Here is an 18,077-nt window from a genome sequence, read left to right as displayed (position 1 = left end):
CAGGAGTAAGATTTTAAAAAATGCTAAAATAGTGTAACCAAACCTCTGAATTCTGCTTCCAGTAAGTTCAAATAAGTCTGTTCTTGTGCATTAGTGTCCAGACATAGAGCCTTAAGCTGTAATTAATAAACGATAACTACAGTATTTGACACGAAACTTTGGAGCCACGTACTTCACAGCATACATTTTGGCACAATACCTACCCCACCGTTTAACGCATGTTCTTAATCAAAACAGAATCTAGGCTGCACGTTCCGTGCATTTTATAAACATAGCCAAATTCTACTCGGGAAAATTTGGCTGGAACAGAAAATATATTTCCGCAAACCGAGCCTGCACTTTGGGAGTTCAGCTTTTCCCTTGCAAATAATAATAATAATAATCCTTGCATTTGATAAAGCACTTTATCACGTCTTCGAGGCGTTTCAAAGCGCTTCACAGAATATATTGTAAAGTGGACTGACTGTGTATTTTCACTGCAAACGAAGAAGAATTAAAAAAGACAGGCATTTACTTTCTAAATTAGAGATTTTGAAGAATTCACTAGCTCAGGCAAAGAGCCAACTGGATACATGTTTGTCATGCTGTATTTTCAGGCAACTAAAATTTTAACTGTTCAAATTTCCGCAGCTCCAGGAATGAAAGTCTTCTCTTGCTTAGTGTTCGTTTTAAAAGTAAATCTTTTAGAAGTGTAATGGAAATGTTTTACCCCAGATTATGAGCAGCGATTGACAATTCCCTTCATAGTTATATTTGCTCAAGTTTGCAAAGATTACTTTCTAATCAAATAAAAGCTGGCTGAAATGTAAGTGAAACACCTTCAGTGTCACTAGGACTTTGAATTATTGTAGCCTTTGATAAACCAATGTAATACACTAATATGGAGACTTTCACTTCAGTTCAATAGATACTTAAAATTATGGGGTGCAACTGGTAATTGAGTCCATTATTGTTGAGCAAACAGACTGGTAGGTGTGTCTGTGTGTGTCCTTGGTCTTAATTGAAGTGAGAGAGAAGGCAAAACGTTTATCATTCAATTGCCATTGTCGGAAAAAAAACGATATCCTGAATAAGATAATCAATCTCAACGAAGGTACCATTTGCTGCTTGAAAGAGATCAGTAGTTATCGGCATACAGTAGCCAGGAATTTAAATTGGGTCTTAAACACAAAAGCCTTACGATTGCTGTGGCTAAGAAAATCCATGCCTGCGTTGCTGTAAATCATTTAATGGGCAAATGTGATTAACACAATTTACCAGCATGGTCAAATTTCATGTTTTATCTATTAAGTAATCAATCGGCAAAGAATGTATCAACAGCGAGAGTACACATGTGACAGGTAGCGAGTCTGAGCCTCTAGTCAGGGATCAAAGAGGTCTTTCAGAGCTGTACCTCCTAACCATTGATTCCCTATTGGAAATTGAGGATCCACACTGCGCTAGTGTGGACCACAAATATATAAAACCCTGGCGATATTAATTGTTTTAATCTGCGATATTCCTTTCAATTAAGATTCTCCCGGTAGCTTGAGGAGCATTTTTTTTAAAATAAAAAGAGTAACTAAGTCAAAGTTTTTACTTAATTTCTGCCATTTATCTACAGTTGAGCCTTCAGCCATCATGTTGCTGCCCTCTGGAACTCTTCCCAAACCACTTTGACTTGTACCTCTCTCCCTGCCTTCAGAAACTTCAACAAATCATTCTCTCTCCAACCATGCCTTTGGTCAACATCTTTATATTTCCCATTTCCCCACTTAGCTCTTCGAGATGATCCTTTACGTGAAAGTTGCTGCATAAATGCAAGAGTCGTCAATTTAAGGCATTGCTGGAAAAAAAAGTAGTACTGTAGCTATGCTGCTGTGATGTTGTGATATTAATAACTTTAATAAAGTCAGAAGTTCCTGGAAAAAGTAGATGTCATTTTCGAGACAGATTAATATGCTTAAATAAGTTGCCCTATCATTATTCATTCTCCATCTACTTTATAACATCTCCTACTTTACTTCTTATGGTTGCACAGTTTATAATAAAGTGCCTGCAGATCAGTAGTTATTGATGGTGGGTGTTAGGGTCAAATCTTGTTTTAACACACAGCTACTTTTGTGTTCATTAACGAATGCTCATTGTGCCAATTGGATAGGGAAGTATACCCGAACGCAAAGCCAAAGCTACGTCCACACAGGAAATCGTAAATGACTCCCATTAAAGGTGTGTGGCTATTCAAATGAAATTCAGTGTGTAAAATGGTGTGGGGTGGTGGGGCGGGGAGAGAGAAATGTATTATTAAAAGAGGAACAAACCTTTTTGCGCTGTTGCTCTCAACTATCCTGAACTTTTGTAATGACCGCTGTTGGCACCCATGTGGGTAAACATTTGCCAACATTTGCTGGGTACAAAAAAGCTCATGCAGCAACGTACAATACTCATGCCGTGCAACGTGCAACGTGCCGCAGTGTAGGAAATGGGCAGACACGTGCACTAATACTCCAGCCCTCGGTCTATGAAAGTACAGTGTCTGCAGTCTTTGGGTCTATTCATGTTAAACAGTTGAAACTAAACTGCTTAAAGTGAAGTCTGGTAGCTTAGTGGGTAGCGAGCTCACCTCGCAAGCGAGAACACCTGGGTTTGATTCCCGGGCGGGGCGAAACCTTTAGCAAGTTTCCTTACTCCAAACGCCTGTGTTTACCTAGCAGTATGTTGATTAGCGGAACCCTTTCCCGGGGTAATAATCCCCCACACCACCCCCAAAAATATAATTTGGTCATTGATTCCATGACTGTTTGGTGGACACTGCTGTGCGTAATTGACAGCCGCGTTTTGCCCCATAAATACACAGTTAATTCACTTTACAACATATTCTGTGAAGTGCTTTGAGATGTCTCAACGACATGGAAAGGCACTATATCAAATGCAAGGATTATTATTGTAATTATTATTATTAAAGTGACCGGAGGTTAGAAATATTTCAAGCATCATTGAGTTAACCTTAGCAATCAAAAGGGGTTAACTATTTTTGAACACTAGAAACTTAGAAGAGGTAGAAGTGTTCTTTAGTTTTGCAGACAGCAGTAAATGAAGTGATCCACTGAGTTTGGTCCATCTCTTTAATAATAAACACTAAATAATTAAGAAATGCCCAGACTCCCATTTCTGGAGAAGGGAGAACGAAACGCTAGTGTCTTACAAATGCTGCACAAGGAGTAACTCTAATAAGTTGTTGACATCCATACCATCAAGCACTGTGTTCGTGTTGCAAAGTAGTTACTATCATATTGTTTGATATAAAAATCGAAGGAAATGTTTCCTGCAGGGATTTGCGTGCCCCACGATTCCCTCCACAAAGTACTGGTTCGCATGCAAAAGTGGACATGCAGAACTGAAGTTTCCTATAAATGAAACATTAACCTCCCGAAGTTTCAGTTTGTGGGTCGTGCTAATCATGTGTAAAGAGGGCATTATGGATGTCCTGCATTATGAAGAGGGTTACAGAATCATTAGCTGTTAACATACCCTTAGCATCACTGAGGGCACCTGGCATTCCCTTTTTAGCACATGCATTTTACATGGAACCTGAAAAATAGACCTCAGTTGTGAATGAGCACAATTTACCTTTTACTCAGCTCTTCCTGGACAGAGGTACATTCTCTAGCTGCAGAAACACTCACAGGGCAAACCTCGACATAAGTGAAGCGAAATGAAACTCGTTTTCTCATCCAACTGCCCAGTTGCTTGCTTTTTTCCCTCATAAAGCAACAAGGCCAACTATGAGTAAAACAACAACAACTTGCATTTATATAGCACCCCTCAGGCGGGGCAGCGTCTTAGAGCGCAGAAGTGACAGAGAGAAACTTTGTCGGATCTACTACACTCTGACGTGCTAGGACTGTAATCTGCAGTTGGCCCTGTACTGTACTGCACTGACCCTCACGGGCAGGTTTAATAGTGTACAATGACCACTGTGATTCTCAACTCTTATCTGCAAGGGACTCCGACTTTCCTATAAAAACCCAGACACAGTAAAGTTTTACTTCACGTTTCCCAGTGTTTCTCTTGTGCTGCCGCGATATTTTTATATACTCTATGCAAAATGTATTTATTTAAACAGTGCTGTCCAGTTGCAAGATTCCAGAGTTTAGGGGTAATACAATTTACATGGGGCAATTCAAATTATTGTACAAGATTAATGCACAGATGTGCAGTGCATTTGGCTGGTCGACGATTGGGATCGTTTCTTGGCAATGGGACGTAGTCAGAGAAGGGGGAGGGGAGAGGGGAGGGGAATGGGGTGGAGGAGACAAGGCGAGGGGGTGACATGGTGACAAGGGAGCGGCAGTGGGGAGGGTGGTGCGGAAGGAGGAGATGAAACGGAGGCGAGTGGGGTAGAGAGGGAGCTGAAGGGGGGTCAGGTTTTGCATGTTTCCCAGGAGCTTAATTCCCATATATACACTTAACCAGCGTGAATGCAGTCTTCCCTGCTTTAAAAGGATGTTGACGTCAAATGTGAAGTTATCAGTTATTCAGATCTTGGTGATGTGATTTATTTTTGCAACCAAAAAAAAGTCAATCAAAAAGAAACAAGCTGACTTTCATGAGAATATTTGGGTCCCAGAAAGGGTATGATTTTATAAATAGAAAAGCACATCAACTGCCATTGTTTTCTGTGGAACTGTCAACTTACTAAAAATAATGAATGACCTAGAGCTGTTGCAGTTAGTTTTACTGAGCCACATGTTGAACAGGTCTTAGTGTCCTCCAGTAATGCAAGTTTGAAATTGCAACATTCAACATACCATTTCCGATCCTGCTTACGATAATAAGAATAAATAACAATAATAATCCATACATTTGATATAGCGCCTTTCACAATAGGAGGATGTCCCAAAGCGCTTCACAGGGCATGCTGTAAAGTGCAGTGACTGTGTGTTTTGTGGGTAAATGCAACAGCCAATCTCCCATAAACAGCTATGAAGTGAATGACCAATTTTATTTGGGGGATTGTTGGCAAGACATTTGGAGAAACTCCCTTCCCTTTTCAAATAGTGCCGTAGGATCTTTAATTACCTCACTGAACAGGCAAACAAGACCTCGGTTTAACATCTAATCCAAAGGATGGATCCAATCCCAACCTCTTCCCCCCAGCATATTTTAAAACATTATAAGAAATATTGTAGAATCCTTATCCAAACTATAATGCAACATTATAACTGAGAAGTTCCAAAATTCTTCCTTTCATCCAAAAGCACACAGTCACTGCACTTTATAGTGTATCCTGTGAAGTACTTTGGGACATCCTTCCCATGTGAAAGGTGTTATATCAAGGATTATTATAAAAGAATTACACTTCAGGCAAAACCAACGACCATCTACAAATCTGGCTCTCTGCATATTCAATGATATTTGGCGGGGTCATTTGGGGTTGGTTTTATCAAAAATGGAACAACCTGCTGCATATATGAGAAGTGAATGATAGAGGGATTCAGGAGGACTGGAGGCTCTTGTGGAGTGCAGTATAAACACTGTACTGACTGGTTGGGCAAAATGGCCTAATTCCGTGCTGTAACATTCTGTGTAATTCTTTGTAAACTTGGATCTTTAATGATTCAAGCTTTTTCTATTAGATCATAACTTCCTGATATCACACACACACACACACATACAACTTTAAGTTGAGCGTGTGCATGCAGTAGACAGTATATCCAGTTTAATGTTTCACTGAGGCTATTGAAAATCAGATATTACTATAGATGGCAAGAGGTTGGGGGAACGGGTGGGGGGGGGGGGGAATTCTGAGCAGTTGCAGCTGTACTGAAAATCTGGAGGCAATACACCAGTAACCAAGTAAAAATAGAACAAGGCTAATGAGACGGACAGATAAAGCTTTGTTTTAATACTGTATTTCGGAGTCAGATGCAGATCGCAGCAACTCTGGCTCAAATGCTACCACAGCCTTACCCCCCCACCCTACCTCTGTGATCACCTGCTTCCTTATTGCCCAGCTAACCCCACTCCATTCTATCAATCCTGAGCTGTTTCATTCCTCATGCCCGCTCCATCCCACCGTCAGCCGGGGAGCTTCAGGCTACTTGACCCCCGTTCTCCTGAAATCTCTTCCGAAATCTCCCGAGCTCTCTCTCTCTCTCTCTCTCTTTCCACCACCCCAGCCCCCTGCTTTTAAAGCCCATTTAAAAATGACTGTACCTTCAGTGATCAGGAAGGGGAACCCTGAGTAGCCCAGGAGTGTGTCACTGCCTCAGCTGAGATGAGCACAGACCAGGGGGATCCAAACCTGCCCTGGGCATTTACTCACATGGTGGGGAGGGGGAGGTGTAGAAAAGAATCATTAAAAAATTTTAAACGCAAGGACTAAATCTGAAGGCAAAGGGTTTCATGGTCATAGTCATACTGTCATAGCAGCAATTATCACCTACTTTACCAAATCTGGTTACAAAGTGACACAACTCATTCCCGGTTATGGGAGACAGACTTGAGCAGCCTGTGACCAGCCAGCCTCTCGCTGTTGGTAATGATACAGGAACACATCAAACATACAACAATCGCCAAGGAGGGGAAACAGAACTTCTCCTCCGCCCCATTTTACAAGGTAACCCCAGTGCAAAGTCGAGGAAAAAGCAATGAGCGAGAAGAGCCTTTGTGATTCTGCCTAAAATTGATGTTATAATACCAATAATCCTTGCATTTGATATAGCACTTTATCACGTATTTGAGACTTCTGAAAGCATTTCACACAATATACTGTGAAGTGAATTGCCTGTATATTCTGTGGGCGAAACATGTTAACAGATTCCAGTGACAGAGAGAGTCACCCAGACTTTACATGCACACTCGCAAGAGTTTTAACATGTTAAATTATAATGTGAACTGAATCAGGCTTTCCCACATATCTCCCGTTTGCATTACGTTTGTTTTCCTTCTCCTCCCTTCCCTCCCCATCATCCTCAGTAAGAGCCCTGTTCACATTGGAAATTTCTTCCCCCAATGTCCTGTGGGGGGGGGGGGGGGGGGTCAAACTCCTAATTGACCCCAGAAAGTTAGTAAAACAACTAATGTGAACCAGGCTCCAGTCATCCACCAACAGCATGACATCACTAACAACCAATAGGGTGTATGTACTCCCTTCAGAAGAACTCCAGGGAGAGCATAATTTTTTCCTCCCCCAGCTCCTAACTTTACTATAACTTCCGTGCGTTATTCATTGGAACAGACACGCAAAGCTCTTGCAGTCTGTGCCTTATCCTAATGTTTTTTGAAAAAGCGTTTTGGGAATAAAGGCTACAGTTTCGGTTTATTCCTAGCACAAACATAAAACTTTACTTTGGGGTAAAGTAGTGAAATATTTCTAAAAACATGTTTCTATACCAGCTGCAGATCAAAATTATTATCTACCAAAAACAGGCTCCTATATATAAAAATACCAGGCCTGTTAGTTTATAGTGGCCAGGTCAACTATTTTCTATACTTTGGGCTAACTGTTTGAGGCAATGTTTGAAGCATCTGTAGATTTTCTGCATCTGTTTTCAAGTTTAGAAAACTGAAGTCAATAGACTGATATTGGAAATTTATAGTTGCTCGTTAACTTTGCTCGTCTGCATTGAAATTGCATGAAAGCCTATGGTTGTGCAGGTTTGTTTTGGAAAAAATTTATAGTGCAAATAAAATACGTAGAGCAAAGAGCAAAATTTCCAGTAGCAATCAAGCACTGGTGTGGCTGACAGACTCTGTTGTTCACAACATTTATATTTCAACAACTTATATGTATTTACACATTACCTTTCACATAAAAGAAAGCCTCAAAGTGCCTGATACAAGTTAAATAAACTAAACTGATACCAACTTGATACATCTTAGTATCCATTTGACATTCAGTACTATAACTCCAAAAGCAAAAGGATGGAGCTGTCCAGGCTATTCGATAAAATGTTACTGTCTCATAAAAGTAGCTAAAAGTTTCCTAAATTACATATTAGATGCAAGTCGAAAATATCCAGCAATCGACACACAATAGCCTCCTCTCATAAAAAATATCTGGCCTGTTTGTTATGGTAGTCAGGCCAATTATTGTATTTCTATCATTTGGACTTAAATGCTAAAATTGTAATCTTTAACGTTTACAAGGCCGGCGGAATAAAATTAACATGGAAATATCTTGTTTTAAATGGTTTTGATTTTACTCCTCACAAACCGGTTTAATGCGTTTAATAGCAAGTGTGTCTTGATGTGCTGGGTTCTCCTGCAAAATTTGGTCACATTTTTTTTCACATAGGGAACGTCTGTAGTAAATTGTAACCTTGTGTGCACTGTACATAACCGTCACCACAAAATATGAAAAGGACGCAACCTTCTTGTTTCAGGTTGTTAAAATAGCCCGTGATCGTGATTCAGCTATTAACTTGATGACAAGATAAAGGGGCCGATATCCTTCCCACGAGGGGAGATTGCCAAATTTTCAGATCTCTCGGAAAAATATTATTTTCCTTCCGTGTGTGTAAAAAAAAAATACACAACAAACTAGTATGGAACAGTGCAGTATGTATTAAAGTAAAAACACACTGCTTCAATGTAACAATTATCTTAGTTAAGAGGAAATTGCTGGGGGTTTTTTATACACAGTACTGTATTTGAAAAGGAGCCCACATAGTAGATCAAACTGAACAATAGAACTGGAATTATTTGTGCATTACAATCATTTCAAAGTGCCTATTTTGTGAAACCCTAAGTACTCTCAGATACAGCTGTACTTAAAGTGGTTTACAGAGGATCCATCCATACTGTACATACAGTACACCATCCACTTGCCAAGATATCACTGGTCATTACATGAGAAAACATTTTCAAGAATCACAGACATGTGCAAACTTTGGTTAACTTATTCTGAAACTGAATCAAATCTTATTCTCCTTGCTCCCCAGAGGGAACAAAGATAGAAAAAAAACTTTGTTTAAAAAAAACTTTTTTATTTTTATTTTTTATTTGCCTAAGTATTTATTATGTACCGTATGTTGATTTGGATACAATTTACTAATAGGATGGCACATAAGGCATTTCAGGATGATAGAAAAAAATCAGGTCTGCTTGCAAGAATTATTTTATGAATGAAACTCTCCAGCCCTTCCTTTTGGGATACAAGTTTGATTTATCTGCTGGATTTAATGGAACTGTTTAATATGCAATATATTTTGTTGAATGTGCTTGTTTTTGTAAAGGTCAATTATCCCCTTGTCCCCCCCCACCTCATTTTCAACTAACAAAATTAATAAAACTAAAAGTTGCAAACCTTAAGACTGTCCAGATCCTTGTGACCTTCCCTGACATGAAAGGTACTATAAAAATGTAAATTTTTATTGCATTGTGTAAAATGCTGTACAAGTAGTGGGTTTTCAAACACTGCATTCCATCATTGAAAGTGATGAACTCAAGTTGCTCTTCAGTAATATAACAGTGCATTCTGCAGCTTGAAATATATCTTTAAACAAAACCAAAATAGTTAGACTAGAGATTAGATTTCTGAGACGATTAACCCTTTGAAAACTGGAGAGTTGAGTCACAATATTCAAACTGCAACAACGACAACTTGCATTTATATAGCGCCCTTCACACGGAATAGCGTCCCAGAGTGCTTAAAGTGTTGGCCACACACCAGCTGGCAACAACCCAGTTTTCTTCCATGTGTATTACGAACAGATCTGTTGTTACCCAGAGAGTGTGCTTCACACAAATGAAATTCTTTACGCCTTCCTACTGTTTCCCCCCCACCCCATAAGAAAAATGAAGGAGACAGAAAATGCACTATAGTGGGTATATATTGCAACCTTCGACTTGAGGATGATTTGTGCTTTCAGTTCCCAGCACTAGGGGGAGACAATTTGTCTATCCACTCTATTGCACTGGTTACATTCTGTAACGGTGGTTTTGGAGAATGCAATTTGCATGTCAAACACATGCAGTCATATCATTGTCCACCCATAGCAACTTGCTGAGATGCTCAGTTCATCCTTCAAAGGGTTAACGGCGGCGTCATGAGCAAACAAGAAATGTAAAAAAAACTGAGCAGAGATACGATTCAGACTTCTAAACTCTAAAGTTTTGAAACTGCTGTTTGTGTAAAGGAAACCGATAATGACTAGGTTATCATAAAACAACACCAGCTTCCGACAAGATTTACACAATGATCCTCTTATCTGGCTTTGAATGCTACCACTTTGCAGTGAAACAAGAGCTTACGCGATGCCTTTATTAGACATTTCAGCACAAAACACAGGGCTACAGAAAAATTCCTGCTTTGAAGAAGTGCAACCCAACAATTATTTACATTGCCCACTTCTCCTGCAACATCCGATCACTTATTGAGGAGTAAGCAACAAAAGCTTCTACTTTAACCATGAAATAAATAAATCCCTGCCATACTAATCTTCTTAAGGCACATTTTTTGACAATTAAGATGCAGACAGAAGACAAAAGATTTAGCAGGTAAAATGCTGAAGGATTACAGTGTTACTTAGGTTCTCAAATTGACAAAAAGATACCCTGCAGCTGATAGAATTTGTGATAAGATGCTCTTGACTGGGCTGTTTGTTTTGGTAGAGCATCCTTTTTGATAATCAAATAATAGAGAGAATGATTTAGAAGCTTTGGTGTTAGGAATTAAATTTTCCAGAATGTTTGTGGAAACTGAATTCAAATTGGTCCATTGATCGTTACATGTGGCCCTGCATTTCAGTAGAAATGAGGGGTAGTAAAATCTCCAGATGCTGAAAATAGGAAACGGGAAGGTGTGGAGCTTCAGCAAGTTAGTCGTCACCTAAAAGAGAAAGGTGGGCTTTGTACATAGCCTTCACCTACAAAATACACAGTCACATCACTACAGTGTATCCTGTGAAGCGCTTAGAGATGTCTGGATGATACGCTAAGGCGCTACATCAAATGCCAGGATTATTATTATATTATAACTCAACTCGATCAGTTTTGACAGAGTATTGTTTGAAAGGTTAAACTATCTTTTTCTTTCGGATACTGATGGATTCTCTCCATCTCTCTGCTCTCGTAGCACTTCCCTATTTCTCTCATCCCCTTCGACCGCACTCCTCTGATCCCCTTCTGCGCGGCTAACTTGGGCTTGCTTTGTGTCCCCCGCCCTACACACACCGCCATCAGTGACCAAGATTTCCGATTCTATGCTCCTAATCTCCGGAACTCCCTCCCTTGATCCATCCACTTTCGGTCATCTTTCCCTTCCCCGCCCCAAGTTTGGGCAACCAAGCCAGGGGTATTAAGTACCTTGGGATGTCCTCCCAAAGTGAAAGGCGCTATATAAATGTAAATTTGTATTATATCCGTCTCTCCCCTTCTCTATGTCTTCAAGTTCTGCCTTATAACCTACCTCTTTGACCGCACTTCCAGTCACATCCCCCTTCCCCTGCTCAGCATCAGGCTCCATCATTGTAAAGTGATCCGAGATGTTATTCTACACGAAGTGCACTGGATTAATTCAAGTTGTCATTTCTGTTTTTCTGTTTCAACTTTGATCTTGTTCCTGTATTCCAGCCTGCACTCTTCCCCCTTCCCCATATTATGTTTCTTTTAAAAAAANGCTCCCAAGGATTCACCCCCTCACCCCCACCCTCAATCCAATTTCGGCCCTGTTTGCAGAATAATTGCATTAATTGCTTTAATTTGTTTCAACCCATAATGATTGAAATTGTTCTTGCGTGTGCAGATTTTACAGCAGATGTTTATGAGTCTCAAGGCCTTATTATAACTTCAACATTTAAAGCCTGTTCCAATTTTTTCCATCTGAACTTGACAGTCAGCCACTCTCCCCCCATTCACCTCCAGCCATTGCATACATTTTCCTGCTCGATCCATCTCCTATTCTTGCCAATAATGGGTATGCGTTCCTTCTTTTCTGTTGAGTTTCAATCTTGCTGGAGTATGGTTCCAGGGGCACTGAGGGCCCTCCAGTACTGAACATTCTCCAGTACTGCATCTGAGATAGTGACCCAAGAGAGTGAAGGTTTGGACCAATTTCCCCTACTGTAGGGCGATCGTATGTTCCTGATTTCCAGATGAGGTATTATCTCCTTGGCCAAATTTGCCCTGAACTCAAGTTCAGCAACAACAAACTGAGCACAAGAACAATAAAATCCTAAAACAGATACATGCACTCATCAGAGAAATACAGCCATTAATCAACAAGCTTCTCCAGTAACTGCCAACACCAGGAATTGTGGTGAGTTCAATTTATCTTAATATACATGTCCCAGTTTTGGTTTACAAAATATGGTCACCTTACCCTATCTTCACCCATCGGAGATCAACTCATTCAGCATAGGCAAGAGATTGGCTCATTCCCCCCCCCCCCCCCCCCAAATGCACAAGTCAATAGGAACTGTATCCATTGGGATTATTCCATTATTATAAATGTCATCCTGGTTTCTCAGCCATTTTCTACTCTGAACTAAACACAAAAACTCCATACAGAAATGCACTGCAAAAAAAACCCTTGAACATTTTATTTAATTTGGGGAATGAATCAAGCTAAGATTATTACTCACATGTTGCAATGATCATAGTGAGGCTATTTACATAATTTTTTTAATGAATTGGCTTAAAACTATTTTCTGATGCATTAAAATGCTGCAATTAAAGAAGTTAGTTCATTCGCTAGTTAGACATCTTAAAAAATGTCCCATTTATCAATAAATTGTTATCCAATAAATTAGTCCTTCACACGAGCAGACCAATATGGAAGGTAGGCATTTAGCTAAGTGACATTTTCTCTTTGCAGCAAACGTTTGTCTCTAGGTTTTAGTCTTGGCGTACAAAAGACGTCGAGAAATTTTAAATGCATCAGTTGGCAAAATGGTCACGGTAGAAACATAACGTAATAACTAAATATCAACTTAAAATAGTGACAGAACATTTGAGGGTATGCTGTGCTCTTTGAATCCATAAGTTCATGCACAATGTATCTAAGGATATCCAACACAATGAATCTGTAAAGAAAAGTACTAATTTGGCATATTCTGGTTTCATTTCAATGTTTATAGCCAATTTCTATTTTAACTGGCATCGAAACAGTCCTTATTGACTTCCGTGACTAACTCCAAGAGGTTATGAATTACATGTTCTTTTGCAATGAGTGAATTAATCAGCCGAGCCATCCATAATTTTCATCATCACAAGACTAGTGAAAGTACTCTGGGGAGCGAGCTAACGCTTCGTGTTCATTTTTAGCATGTTTTTGTAGTTTGCTTTTAGTAGGGGTTATCCTATGCATACTTCTGACAAAGTTTCTTATGGCTGATCTCTAGATCGTGCATTTGAATGTTATTTTCTGCTTCTAAACTACTAAAGAGCCATTCTCTTCCGATGGTGAGTAGGTAAAAGCACTCGGTGCTAAATCAGCTTATCTCAAGCCATTGAGTAAATATGTTTGTCCTTAGTTCCCTCAGGTCAAGAAGCTGAAGGGTTGAAATTAGCCGATTGATTATGACAGCTCCTGATCCCTCCCTACCCAGAGATTGCTATCATGTTGGAAGATGCACTTGTGTGAACATTGGGTGTGAACATCATCAGGCTCAATTGCAATGCCTTCTACGCTTGAATTGGTTGCCAACGTTCACCGTCAAGGTTCAAATAGAAATAATGGTCATGGGTGAGATACTCCTAAGAGACTTGTAACCCAGTAGAAGAAAAAAAACGAGTCAAACTCCTTCTGGGGAGGAAAGAAACATTTCAGGAGAAAATTGGCCAAAACATTCAGATGGGGGGCAATTTATCTTTAAGTGATTTAATACCCTCACAGATTTGTCTTAATGCTTTATTATTAAGGAGCCTTGCAAAGACTAAGTCAGAAAGTTAAATGTTCCATCCAAATACTATACATCAGATCCAATAACATAGTTGAAATACAACTACAGTAGCATTCAGCAGGAGGCAAACAAGTTCTGATGCTGAAATGGACTGATTTTAGCAGCACAAGACCCGACAGCTATGTGATTTTGTGAACTTGGGCTTGCACAAAACTTGAGAGAAATAACTCAAGATATGTGGGTCCAGTGTAAAGGATTTTTAACAAAGAGGTGTTTCCCTTTTTTTTAACGAATTATTCAGAATATTACGTGTCCAAGATACTTCTTGTTGAACTCCTTTAGTCCAAGGACTTGTTGCTAGGCTTCAGTCCAACAATCTTCCTTATGTTTCTCGACCGATAAACTGTTGACTCTTCAAGAACAAACTACTGGCTTTTCAATCAGAAGTTTTGCTCAGTCAGCTCACAGTCTCTTCCTTTCTCAGTTTCCTGAATACTGTGCTCATTGTTCTTCTAAACATTTTTTGCTTGTTCCATCAGCATGGCTCAGCTGGTAGCACTCTTGTCTGCGAGTCATGAGGCTATGGGTACAAGCCCCAAGTTGGGGCTTTGAGCCCCGAATTCACACTCCCAACGCAGTGCTGAAGTCGGGGAGGGCGGGGGGGGGGGGTTGGAGGGTGCTTCATTGATTGAAGTGCCGTCCGTCGGATGAGAAAATTGAACCGAGGTTCTGTCTGCCTGGTCAGGTGAACTTTCAACGATCCCATGGCACTATTTGAAAAAAAGTTTTCAACTTTGTCCTGGCCAAAAATTGCTCAGATTAAAAAAAAGTTATCTCTTGGCTTGTCGGACATTGTTTTACACAATTTGGCTGTTGGAATTGCCTACAAATGCAATCTTTACAGCAAACTTTGTGAAACACTTTGAGACACTTCAACACAATAAAATCCACATCAAATGCAAAGATTAAGGATTATTCTTTCTCCTCCCTTCAATCTTAATGTGTTAAAATGAAAATCCAGTACACTGTTGCCTGCTCTAACTCAATTCTTTCCTTAAATCTCGAACTCCTCTTCTATGAAAGTGACACAATTATTCAACTTTTACACCACGCAGTACATTCAGAATTTTAAAATTATTTAGCGTGCAGTATTTATTTTACTCTACTTCAGAACATCCCTCAGACACCACAAAATAACTCTGCACCTTTTGATGGCGATATAAATGGCTCTGTAAAAGATTAAGCACTATGATTTTAATAAGGAATACATTTGTTGGCAGAATTTTAAAAGTGTAGTTTCCTTAGCTCGGGGAATCGCTTCGAAATGGTAACTGGCAAACAACTGAAACAGCTGCAAATGGACGATATGGTAACTAATCCAATGGATAATGTTTGTGGAATATTGAGGCCAGTATACAGAACAATGCATTATTGTAGGTTAAAAGCCGAAGTGCTGGTTTTCACGAGTTGACAATAATTATCTCTTTTCGCCCACATTTTTCTTTTTTTTTTCCACCCCTCATCGAAAGTCTTTTTAATTGTCCGTGGCAACAGCATGGAAATAGTGATCTGTGCTATGATTTTTCATACTCATCCCTTTCCTCTTTCAATGTTCTCCTTGGTCAAGAGCGTGTGAGGTGGACAAGCCAACACACAAACATCTGCATAGATGCCGTCACTGACACTCCTTGGCCAATTTGTAAGAAAACAGCAGCATGGGAATCTTCCCCAGACAGTTGTGTGCAGCCCTGCCTGACGACAGCAAAACGCTTATGAGAAACGGCAATGAAGATTAAGATTCAAACTCAGATCTAGTTTTCAGCCATGCTCCTCGAATGTGGGGATGTCAAGGAAATGCAACACTACAGCTTGAGACCATTGGATTAAATAATAATAATCCTTGCATTTGATGTAGCGCCTTATCGCGTCTTCAAGACTTCTCAAAGTGCTTCACAGAATATACTGTAAAATGAATGGACTGTATATTTTGTGGACGAAATGCGCCAGCCAATTGCGCACAGCAGTATCCCATAAACAGTCGTAGATTGAGTGATAATTTTTTTTAAGGGATTATTATCCCCCAGTAATTAAACTGCATTACAGATTTTTTTAAAAGCGAAGGGTGGGCTCATTTCCCAACTGTTGAAGACTCACAATCTCACATCTGGTGATGGCCTGATAAATCACATGAGCTGTCCCTGGGCACTGATACTGTGACTGTTTTAGCTTGTTGCTCTGTAGGGAGAAGAGTCACATCATTGACAAGGAATGTGCACCACTGAAGAAATCATGCTGTTCAACTTTTTGGGGGCATTCAACTCAATCCTGTTTTCTTCGGAGGATTGTTGACAGAGTGCCCAACAGAGAATGCCACTCCTGTGGTACAAAGCTTCCAGCTGAACAAAGTGGTTACAACCAAGGACACAAAGGTCAACCAGTCTATAATCTCGCTATATGAGGGGGCGCCACATCTATATAGATTTACATAGAATGTACAGCTGGCCAACTGGTCCCTGTTGGTAATTATCCTGGTGCCTTTACACCACATGGACTAGTTGGGTCGAATGGTCTGACTAGGACCTCATTCCTCCACCTCTGCCACATTACCCGCCTATCAACATACCTCACACCCACACAGCTGAAATGCTTATCCATGCTTTCGTCACCTCCTGCCTTGAGTATTGCAATGCACTCCTCACTGGTCTCCCCAGCACCACCATTCATAAACAATAGTTAATTCAAATTTCCATCGCCCATATCTTCACTCGCATCATTTTGTCCCCCAACAAGTGGGAACAGCCTACTTATACTAACCTTATCAAACCCTTTTACACAGCTCTGAATATTTCCTCTGTCCATTGTACACGTTATTGCAAGATCACAAGGTTTGGACGAAGGTGGTCTTTAGGCTAATGAGATCTGATCCTTCAACAATACCAATCATATTATCATCCCATTAGTATCAAGCTGTTTCCTAAATGAATCCAGTCTCTTGGCCTCAACCACTCAACCTAGCAACTTGTTCCAGCTGCTGATTATTCTTTGTATAAAGAAATACTTTCCAAGTCTGTGGTAAACTTGCCCTGCACAATCCCAAACCTGTGCTTCTTGCGTTTAGAAAGAAAGATCTTGTATTTTTATAGCACCTTATGTCAAATTACACATCAATCAGGGTCCAATGTAGCAACTGTGTATTGGTAAGCAAATGTAGCAACCATTTTGTGCAAAGTAGGTTCCACAAACAGGCTCAAAGTAAATTATCAATTTATTTAGGAGAAACTTCCTTCACTTTTGCAACACTGTAGTGTCGAGATCTTTAACACACACGTCAATAGGCAGATGTTTAAGGACCAGTGTAATAACATTGCTCACCAAATGCAAAATAAAATTGTTGCAATTGCTTAATGCAATGGATTTAAGGTCTGACCAAAGAGCTGTAGTGATGTAACTAACTGGATTGTGTATCCGTTCTCTGAAAAATACAGCACCAAAAGATAATAATAATAATAATAATAATCCTTGCATTTGATATAGCGCTTTTCATGTCGGGAGGACGTCCCAAAGCGCTTCACAGAACATACTGCAAAGTGAATTGACTGTATATTTGTGGGCGAACGCGGCAGCCAATTGCACACAGCAATGTCCCACAAACAGTCGTAGATTGAAAATGACCAATTAATTATTGTTTTTGGTTTTTTGAAGGGATTATTATTAGGTGTGTGGAGTAAGGAAACTTGCCCAAGGTTTCGCCCTCTGCCTGGAATTGAACTCAGGTCTCTCACTTGCAAAGCGAGTGCTCTAACCACTGAGCTACAGGACTCCACAAAGATCTGTAATATTGCATCAATGGGACAGTGCACATTATGCAATGCTGCTGCTCCTGTTACAATACAATACACATTTATATAGCGCCTTCCTCATCGTGAGGACGTCTTGAAATATTCCATATTTTATTCCAAGGGTTTATTAAACATTTTGAAATATGTAATTCCTCGTATTCCTTAAGTTGCAAAAAAAATTTGTCGGGGTTAAAAGTGACAGCGGCAAAGATTATTCACCACATCCAATGATAATGCCAATTTTGTGCTCAGTGCCTGACTGGGTGATGTCATGTGTGTTGAAAAGGGAATTGAACCGCATGTGAAAATGGTAAAAGGATCCATCGGAGAACCCAGTTTGATTCAATGGCCCAACAGCTCTCCCTGCAGTCAAGCAAGGGAAGTACAGAGCAGACACCATTGCTTTTAC

At 40.0% G+C, this 18,077-nt stretch overlaps 2 protein-coding genes across 8 annotated transcripts in view; one reads left to right on the top strand and one right to left on the bottom strand.

Annotated features, from left to right (window-relative positions):
- cmss1 (cms1 ribosomal small subunit homolog) overlaps window positions 1-18,077 on the bottom strand; it is a 154,900-nt gene that overhangs the window by 113,814 nt on the left and 23,009 nt on the right. The gene's annotated exons all lie outside the window — the stretch shown is intronic.
- The window catches only part of filip1l (filamin A interacting protein 1-like), a 125,592-nt gene that overhangs the window by 94,068 nt on the left and 13,447 nt on the right, over window positions 1-18,077 (top strand). The window contains exon 1 of one of the 4 annotated variants that reach the window (XM_007895747.2): window positions 12,221-12,244. The exons of the other annotated variants lie outside the window; for them this stretch is intronic. The gene's annotated coding sequence lies outside the window, so the exon portion shown is untranslated. Of the gene's footprint in view, window positions 1-12,220; window positions 12,245-18,077 lie in introns of those variants that run through there. 4 annotated transcript variants of the gene reach the window in all.

The sequence above is a fragment of the Callorhinchus milii genome, unplaced genomic scaffold (assembly GCF_018977255.1).
Source record: "Callorhinchus milii isolate IMCB2004 unplaced genomic scaffold, IMCB_Cmil_1.0 Scaffold4, whole genome shotgun sequence".
Lineage (NCBI taxonomy): Eukaryota > Metazoa > Chordata > Chondrichthyes > Chimaeriformes > Callorhinchidae > Callorhinchus > Callorhinchus milii.
Note: the sequence above shows the minus strand (reverse complement) of the source record. Positions and strands in the feature narration are given on the sequence as shown.